Raw genomic sequence first — 10,190 nt, 5'->3', positions numbered from 1 at the left:
TCCCCATAGTCAGAGAGTTCGGAGACGTGTTTCCGGAAGAACTACCTGGTATGCCGCCCAAGCGAGAGATTGAGTTCCGGATAGATCTTGCTCTAGGAACCACTCCTCTGTGCAAGCGACCCTACCGTATGGCAGCAAATGAACTGGCCGAAGTCAAGAAACAGCTGGAAGAGTTGAAAGAAAAGGGGTACATACGTCCGAGCACTTCCCCCTGGGGTGCTCCTGTGATTTTTGTGGAGAAGAAAGACAAGACGAAGAGGATGTGCGTTGACTACAGAGCTCTCAATGAAGTCACCATCAAAAACAAGTACCCTCTTCCCCGGATCGATGATCTGTTCGATCAGCTTAAAGGTGCCACTGTATTCTCCAAGATCGATCTTCGTTCCGGATATCACCAATTGCGTATTCGGGAAGAAGATTTTCCGAAGACCGCATTCACCACGCGATACGGACTGTATGAATTCACGGTGATGTCATTCGGTTTAACCAATGCACCTGCCTTCTTCATGAACTTAATGAACAAAGTGTTCATGGAATACTTGGATAAGTTTGTTGTGGTTTTCATTGATGACATTCTGATATACTCACAATCCGAGGAAGACCATCAGCACCATCTCCTCCTGGTGTTGGGAAAGTTGCGGGAACATCAATTGTATGCCAAACTTAGCAAGTGTGAGTTCTGGTTGTCCGAAGTCAAATTCTTAGGGCACGTGATATCTGCTAAAGGAGTTGCTGTGGACCCCGAAACAGTGACCGCCGTCACTGATTGGAAGCAACCCAAGACAGTCACTCAAGTCCGCAGTTTCTTAGGTTTGGCAGGATACTACCGGAGGTTCATCGAGAACTTCTCCAAAATCGCTCGACCCATGACACAGTTGTTGAAGAAAGAAGAGAAATTTGTGTGGAGCCCGCAATGTGAGAAGGCGTTCAGAACTCTCAAAGAAAAGCTGGTTGCCTCGCCAGTGTTAATCTTGCCGGATACTCGCAAGGACTTCATAGTGTATTGTGACGCTTCGCGCCAAGGATTGGGGTGCGTGCTCATGCAGGACGGTCATGTGGTGGCCTATGCCTCACGCCAGCTTCGACCTCATGAAGGCAACTACCCTACCCATGACTTGGAATTAGCCGCGGTGGTTCATGCTCTAAAAATCTGGCGGCACTATCTCATTGGGAATCGCTGTGAAATATATACTGATCATAGGAGTTTGAAATACATCTTCACCCAGTCGGATCTGAATCTTCGGCAAAGGAGATGGTTAGAACTCATCAAGGATTATGATGTGGGAATTCACTATCATCCTGGTAAGGCCAACGTGGTCGCCGACGCTCTAAGTCGAAAGAGCCATTGCAACACTCTTAACGTCCGTGGCATTCCACCGGAACTTAATCAACAGATGGAAGCCCTGAACCTAAGCATAGTTAGTCGTGGATTCTTGGCTACGCTGGAAGCCAAGCCTACCTTGCTCGATCAAATTCGCGAGGCTCAGAAGAATGACCCGGATATGCATGGGCTCCTCAAGAATATGAAACAGGGTAAAGCCGCTGGTTTCACAGAGGATGAACACGGAACCCTATGGAACGGAAATCGGGTATGCGTTCCAGATAACAGAGAACTTAAACAGCTGATACTTCAGGAAGCTCACGAAAGTCCTTATTCCATCCACCCTGGCAGTACGAAGATGTACTTAGACTTGAAGGAGAAATACTGGTGGGTTAGTATGAAGCGGGAAATTGCAGAGTTCGTGGCCCTCTGTGATGTGTGCCAGCGTGTCAAGGCAGAGCACCAACGACCGGCCGGACTTCTCCAACCTCTCCAAGTCCCAGAATGGAAATGGGATGAAATTGGGATGGATTTTATCACCGGACTTCCAAAAACCCAAGGCGGATATGATTCTATATGGGTAGTCGTGGATCGACTAACCAAGGTAGCACGGTTCATTCCCGTAAAGACCACCTATGGAGGGAACAAACTAGCTGAACTCTACTTCGCTAGGATTGTAAGTCTGCATGGCGTCCCCAAGAAAATTGTATCTGATAGGGGAAGCCAGTTCACCTCTCACTTTTGGAAGAAGCTCCAAGAAGAGCTGGGTACCCGATTAAATTTCAGCACCGCGTATCACCCGCAGATAGATGGACAGACCGAGCGTCTAAATCAGATCCTAGAGGATATGCTTCGCGCATGTGTCCTAGATTTCGGGAAGACCTGGGATAAGAGTCTCCCCTATGCCGAGTTCTCCTACAATAACAGTTATCAAGCCAGCATACAAATGGCACCTTATGAAGCGTTGTATGGGCGCAAATACCGGACACCGCTATTGTGGGACCAAGTTGGAGAAAGCCAAGTGTTCGGGACTGATATCCTGAGAGAAGCTGAAGCTAAAGTCAGAACCATTCGGGATAATCTAAAGGTGGCACAGTCCCGGCAGAAAAGTTATGCAGATAACCGTCGCCGTGATCTGGAATTCGCAGTGGATGACTTTGTGTATCTTCGGGTCACGCCATTGCGAGGTGTACACAGGTTTCGGACAAAGGGGAAGCTCGCACCTCGGTATGTGGGTCCTTTCCGTATCACTGCTCGGCGCGGAGAAGTCGCCTACCAGTTGGAGCTGCCCGCCTCCTTGGGCAACGTGCATGATGTGTTCCATGTGTCACAACTCAAGAAATGTCTCCGAGTGCCATCCGAGCAGGCCGACTCAGAGCAAATTGTAGTTCGCGAAGACTTGACCTACGTGGAGAGGCCAGTAAAAATCCTGGACACCATGGAGCGCAGGACCAGGAACCGGGTAATCCGTTTTTGCAAGGTCGAGTGGAGCAACCACGCCGAAGAAGAAGCTACCTGGGAGCGCGAAGACGAGCTGAAGGCAGCCCATCCCGATCTCTTCGCCAGTTCTTCCGAATCTCGGGGTCGAGATTCCGTTTAAGGGGGGTAGGTTTGTCACGTCCCAAAACGACTCTAAAATACATCCTCGAAATTATGCAAAGAATAAGTAAAATCCATGTGAAAGCCTCCAACAATTAAAATGTGCAAAGTTAAAAGTCGAATAAGGCTTGGAGGATTTTTGTATATTTCCTAAAAGCCTAAAATGCGTAAATAAATTTTAGTGGAATTTTCAGAGCACAAATAATAATTAAGAAGAAATAAACAAAGTTAAAGTGGTTTTATAAAAAGAAAAACCCTAAAAGTCTTTTTCCCCCCTTCCCCCTCTTGGGCCGGCTCGGCCCACCTCCCTCCCTCTCTCTCCTCTCCCCCGCGGCCCATCGGCCTCCTCCCCGCGCGCGCGCCGCTGACGGGCGGGCCCGCCCGCCACCCTCGCTGACGGGTGGGGCCCACCCGTCATCCCCTACCTCGCGCCGCACCTGCCGCCTCGCCCGTGCCCTAGCGCCGCCGCCGCCGCGGATTCCGCCGCATCCCGCCGTCCCCGCGCGCAATAAAGAGGGGGAAATCATTCCCCGTGATTCCCTCTCCCTTTCCCCCCTACTTTTCCCTCTCTCTCTCCCTCGGATTCGTTTGGAAACTCTCCCGCAAACTTCGCCGGCGCATCAATGGCGGCCGGATCTTCCGCGACCGATTCCCCCTCATCCGGCCGCTCTCTCCTCCTCCCAACACTACATAAACACTCCCCGTGCCTCCCTCCTTCGTTTCCGCCACTCGCCACTCTCTCTCCCCGTCGGAATCGAGCTCGCGCCGTCGTCCTCTCTCTCCGCCGTCGCCGCCGAGCTCCGGTCCGCCGCCGTCGTCGCCCCGGGCCTCCTCCCGTTTCGGCGTCGCCTTCTTCGGGTTCGCCGCGTCCTCGCCGATCTCGTCCACCCCTTCGTTTCGCCCGCCGACCGCCGGAACGCCGCCGTCCTCGTCGACCCGAGCCGCGCCGCCGCCTTCCTCCGCTTCGGTCACCGTTCCCGTCGTCGCCGTCGACCCGGGGTGAGCCATGGACCGCCCATTTCGTTTCCCCCTTCCCTCCCCTCTCTCGGGCGCCGCTCCGTCGCGCCGGAGGTCGCTGCCGGCGACCATCGGGGTGCGGGTGCGCCGCCTCCCGTCGGCTGTGCCGGCGAGGCCGCCTTCGGGCGCGCCCCGCGGCTGCCATGTGGGGCCCGGCCGTCAGCCGCCCGCGTCCTCGGGTGCGGCTGACGCGTGGGACCCACGGCGCCGGCCGGCGTAAGCCGCGTGCACCCGGTCCACCGTGGACCGTGAGGCTGCCGCGTGGGCCCCACTCCCGTGGACCCGGTCCGCGCGCCCCTCCCCTCGGCTGACGCAATAAATCCGATTTTAAATTAAAATTTAAATGAAGAAAATCGCAAATATTCATTTAAAGAGCATATAAACTTCAAATGGCCATAACTTGACCATTTGAACTCGGAATTGGACCGTTCAAGTCTCTAATTTTTCCTTAAGAAGTCAAGAACCCATTTTTGTGCTTTGTTTCTTCTTGTTATATGGAGTTTATTAGAGTAAAAGCCTTTTCTTTTCCGTTGGTCGTGTAGACGCTGCAGCTTCGGAAGATCCGCTATTCGTGGAAGTTGAAGCCGACGTTTGGGAAAGCGAGCAAGGCAAGTCACATCATCTTTGAACATATTGAATCCCAATTTGTAAAATTATGTTGATTTAAATTATTGCATTATCGCTTTATTTAAATTCCCGCGTTATCACTGTTTTATCTAGCCATGCCTATTTACCTTTGTTACGACCTTATTATTATTGTTATTGTTAGTATTTCCTTTTTCACCCTAGATCAAACAAAACCCCAACTAGTGGACACTCTACTCATGGTACCACTAGCATGATTTTAGGTAGATGCTTCGCTGTTTAATTAGGTAACATTAGGTGGTTTTACAACTCTAGACTTTGGGAATATTCATATCACCTGGACACTTTGGAACTGTTGGATTATCGTGGAATTGGCTTCACACCTCCCCCTCTATTCAAAATCCCCAAAATGGTTTTAGGCTGGGCTCGGGGTGCATGGTTTTGATAGTAGCACCTCGGCCATATAAGGACCGGTCTTCGGGCCTCTGTTGCAAAGCACTACCGTACTTCCACATGTCTAGTGGGTAAGGCTTAGTTTGTGGCTCAGTCTGGTTATAAACAAAAGTACACGGATGGAGGTGGATGAAGTCGGGGGTCGATGGACATTCTCCAGGGCAAATGAAGGCTACACGAGCTGCGGCCCGGTAGTCGAGATGTCATGGCACAGGGCCGGTGTCCTCCTGCTAGGGGCTCAGTCCTGCCTGCCTGTCCCGGGTGTTCCGGCCGTAGGTGGGATTGGGTCGGTACTCTTGTCTATGGCTAGGATGGGTTGGAAACTATGTCACGTCTTCCGTCTGTATACCGTGGTGATATGTGGCACGTGGTTACACGTGAGGAAGATGTGTCTTGTGGGTAAAGATGTACACCTCTGATCAGAGTAAAATCTATTCGAATAGCCGCGCCCTCGGTTATGGGCAAGCCGAGCAATGTACCCAAGTTAGTGTTTTAATTCTTAAAACCTGCTTAACAACTAAAATGTGGAATGGTTGGCCTGGGTTGGCTTGGGACGACCTGGGACCCAGGGTCGGGTTGCCAGTTCGGTCTGAATCATCGTAGGCCTTGGGTTAAGGCAGGTTCGTGTGGGTTCACGGCCTTGATAAATAATATTGTATAGTACTAGATTCGTGTTTGCAAAATAGCCCTGAGCAACTAAATATCTTTAAATGCTGTTTACTGCAACCCTAACCCCTTTATAGTATAACTCGTTTGTACTCCCTTGCATTTATTCTGCACTTGTGGGTGTGTCTTGTTGAGTACGGTGGTTGTACTCAGTCTTGCTCAATTTTTCCCAAACCCAGAAGAGGAGTTCCTGGAGGATGAAGGCTTTGGTGTCTAGCTCGTGCCTGCCATCAAGTGCCTGTGGTCGTCGCCCTAGTCTTCCGCTGTTTCTCGTTTGTCTTTGTGTATGCTGGGCCTTCGCTGCCCATGTAATAAATTATCTATTTACGCTTCCGCTTGTAAACTCTGAATTGTATCAACTTTTGGTGTACCTTGCCTCCTGGGACAAGGATTAATGCACGCACGCAAGGAACGCCCGTTGGGTCAGTTCCGGTCGTGACCGACAGCAGACGGGGTGTAACGCCCCGATTTTCGTTCGGGAATAAAAATCAATTAATAATACATTTTCTAGAAATTAAATAAAAGTTAAATCAACTTAATCAAGTGAATTATTGAGGGAATTAAAAATTTCCTTTAAAAATCATTGGCCGGGAATATTTTGTAATATTCTTTGTGCCCTAATGTACTCTCCGGAATTTTCCGTGAATTTTCGGAGCTCGAGAAATAGTTTTAATAGCACAAAGATCATTGTATCAATTAAAATAAAAAGAAAACAATTAAAATCCCCCTTCCTCTCTTTGGGCCATTTTCGGCCCAAGTCTTCCTTCCCTCCCTCGGCCCGCGCGCCCTTTTCTCTCCCTCTCGGGCTGGCCTTCTCCCTCGGCCCGCTCGGCTCTCTCTCTCCCTCAAGTCTGCTTTACCTCCCCAGCCGGTCCCTCCCTCCCTCTCTCCCCGACAGGTGGGACCCGTGGACCCCACCCGTCAGCTCCTCCTCCTACCTCTCGCCGGCCGACCCCAACCGCCATTGCCGTCCACATCGCCGCAAAATCCGGCGCCCTCCCGCACCCGAGCTCGCATCCAACGACGTGGGAACGATCCTCTCCACGTCCTCCACCATTTCCCCCACTCTCCCCGCGAAAATCGGCGCCGGTTAACCCCTCCACCACCCCACATCGGCGCCCCACTTCGCCGGCCGATTCCGCCACGTCCGGCCTCGATCCCGCCTTCCCGAGCCCATAAAAAGCATCCCCGTGCTCCCCTCGTCCGTTTCCCCATTTTTCCCGAGCCCGGCATACTCTCCCTCGCTCTCCCCACGCCGCACCCACGCGCTGCCACACTCCGGCGAACTCCGGTCGCCGTTTCCCGCCGCCACAGCCGTCGCTGCGCCGAGCCGCCGCCACCGCCAGCTTCGCCACCGCAAGGGGAAGTCCGGCCGCCTCTTATTTCCCCCTCTCCACCGCTCGAGCACCACTCCCACCGCACACCCGAGGCCGCCGCCCCTTTCACCGCCTCTAGCCGTGCACCACCGCCGCCCTAGCCGTCGCCCCAATGCGCCACCACTGCCAGTACCTTCGCCGCCTCAAAGTCAAGCTCGGCCGCCGCTCGGTTGTCGCCTCTCGCCGCCCGAGCACCAACTTCACCACCAACCCGAGATCGCCGCCGTGTTTGTCATCTCCATCTGTGTCGCCTCGCCTCCCCGGTCGACGCCGGACTGCGCCGTTTCCTCCCTCGGATCGGCAACTCCGAGCCGCACCCCGGCCACCGCTTCCTCGCCTCCGGGAACCACTGAAATCGCCCTCTCCGCGCCCCGGTCGTCCCGGTCACCGTCCGCCGCCTCGCGCCCGTGGTACGCCACCGGACCACCGTTGCCTCCCCGAGGAGCCCGCCGCCGGCTTCCTCGTTGTAGTCTCGCCGTCGCCGCCCTTGGTGAGCATCCCTCCTCTCCTCCCCGCGCTGTCGCCGGCCGTCGCCGCGGGTGGCCGCGCCGCCGCGCGCCGTCGTTTGGCCAGCTGGCTTTGTGCCGTGCTGTGCCCCAGCCGCGCCGCCCCTGGCCGCTCGATCGGTTTGGGCCGATCCGGGCCATCGGTTCCCGTGGACCGGCGGTGGACCGCCTTGGTGGTCCCGGTCCACGGTGGACCGGCGCCCTTGTCCCGCTGACCGGTGGGGCCCGCTTGCCGGCGCCGCCCCTCCCCTTTGATGACGTCAGCAACCCTCTTTTCCTTTGGAAAAATAAATAATAATTGCGTCATAATTCGTTAATAATTCTAGAAATTCATTTAAATGGCTCAAAACTTCTAAAATTCATATCTAATTCATTCGAACTCCAAATTGAGCCATTCAACTTGCAAAATTCATCTAAAATTGAGCTCTACATGTTTGTTTAGTTTTTATGTACTGTTTCCTTGGTTTTTATTAGAGATTTTCCTCGTTTTGCGTGCCAGCGTGTAGTTTCCGTCGTTTCGGAAGTCCGCGGTCGCAAGGAAAAGAGTTCGGAAGATCAAAGTGAAGAAGCAAGGCAAGTCACACATTCCCCTTGAGCATTTTGATCCTAATTTACAAATGTTTTACTGTTTACAAATAAATATGCATATTTTGCTAATTACACGGGATCAGGGTTTACCTATCTGCTCGCTTGTGCCATGTTTACTTGATATCTATCCTTTGTCAACATTGGGTAATAAATCGACTAGCTCGTGTTACTTATGTGACTTAGCTAGAACTATATGCTTAGCCATGCTTAATTACCACTAGCTCAGTTGATGGGATAATTACAATATTAGACCTTTTTAGTATCAGAGTGAGCTGCGTGCTCGAGACATCTGGCCATGCTTCATGGTCGTAATTATCCAACTAAAATGCAACTGAATGGTGGGCTGTGGGTGCATGGTTTTGCTAGTCGCACCCATGGCAATTAACGACCGGTTCGCGGGATGCCCTGGAAGAACTTATCGTACTTACCACAAGCCAGCGTGGGCAACGGCTGGGCTTGTAGTGTAGCTTTCCTCTAGTCGACGCATCCAGGCAAGGGTGGGCGTGATGGAGCGGGGCAGGCCCTGCGACGGTCTCTGTCGCTTCCGGATTCACCTAGGCACGAGAGGGGACTGCCCGTTGCCCGCTGGGGATGGGGGTGAAACTTGAGGTGTGGTGTGCTTGGCTAGAGGGGGTTATGCGAAGGGTCCTGTCACGGCCTCTTTCCGGTATGTCGTGGTGGCATGTCGGCGCACGGAAACGTGTCGTGGGGCTGTGTCTTGTGGGTACAGTTGTACACCTCTGATCAGAGTAAAACTATTCGAATAGCCGTGCCCGCGGTTATGGGCGGTCGACCAGATTCACCGTGATTAGTCCCACCTTAATAAATCGACTCAATACACTGTAGTTCAGGTGGGTTGGTTGGGCCTGTTCAACGTGGTGTAGCGTTGATCAGTGGAGATTCATTATTACTTTAATTACTCAACAGTTTTACTGTTTTGCTCAATAAAATGTTTTACAACTGCCTTTATGCAAATAGCCTCAAACCCCTCCTTGTATCCCCTTGCACGTCTGCATCGTTGGTGTGGCTTGCTGAGTACGGTGGTTGTACTCAGCCTTGCTATTATTCCCCCTTTTTCAGAAGTGTAGTGCTTCTGAGCTGAAGATGGAGTTAGAGGACCAAGGCTCAGACCCCAGTTGAGTTTTGCCTGTGGAGTGGAGCTGAAGCCCCGCTAGGTTCGCCTTTTTCCGCTGCTGCTGCTTTTGTTTCGGTGTGAGGACTAAGTGCCTCTTCTGTAAGTATTTTCCGTTTATTTACGTTTGGAACTGTTTATTACTTGTCGTTTTGTGTACCCTGGCTGGTCCTGGACAGGGATTTAATACACAAAATAGTCTGGAAATTTGGGCTAAATTTCTGGGCGTGACACGGGGGCGGCGGGATTCGCGGCGGCGGCGGCGCTAGGGCGTGGGCGGGGCGGCGGGAGCGGCGGGAGGAAGGGGATGACGGGTGGGCCCTACCCGTCAGCAAGGAGAGGAGGCCGAATGGGCCGCGAGGAGAGGAGAGGGAGGGGGAAGGAGATGGGCCGAGCCGGCCCAAGGGGTAGAGGAGGGAAAAAAGGACTTTTTAGAGCTTTTCTTTTTATAAAACCATTTTAACTTTGTTTATTTCTTAATAATTATTATTTGTGCTCTGAAAATTCCACCAAAATTTATTTACGCATTTTACGCTTTTAGGAAATATACAAAAATCCTCCAAGCCTTATTTGACTTTTAACTTTGCACCTTTTATTTGTTGGAGGCTTTCCCACGGATTTTAATGATTCTAGGCATAATTTAGAGGATGTATTTTAGAGTCGTTTTGGGACGTGACACCCAGTTTATAAAATTATGTTGATTTAAATTATTGCATTATCGCTTTATTTAAATTCCCGCGTTATCACTGTTTTATATAGCCATGCCTATTTACCTTTGTTATGATCTTATTATTGTTATTGTTATTATTTCCTTGTTCACCCTAGAATAAACAAAACCCCAACTAGTGCACACTCTACTCATGGTACCACTAGTATGATTTTAGGTAGATGCTTCGCTGGTTAATTAGGCAACATTAGGTGGTTTTACAACTCTAGACTTTAGGATA

The sequence above is a fragment of the Oryza sativa genome, chromosome 10 (assembly GCF_034140825.1).
Source record: "Oryza sativa Japonica Group chromosome 10, ASM3414082v1".
Taxonomy (NCBI): Eukaryota; Viridiplantae; Streptophyta; class Magnoliopsida; order Poales; family Poaceae; genus Oryza; species Oryza sativa.
Note: the sequence above shows the minus strand (reverse complement) of the source record.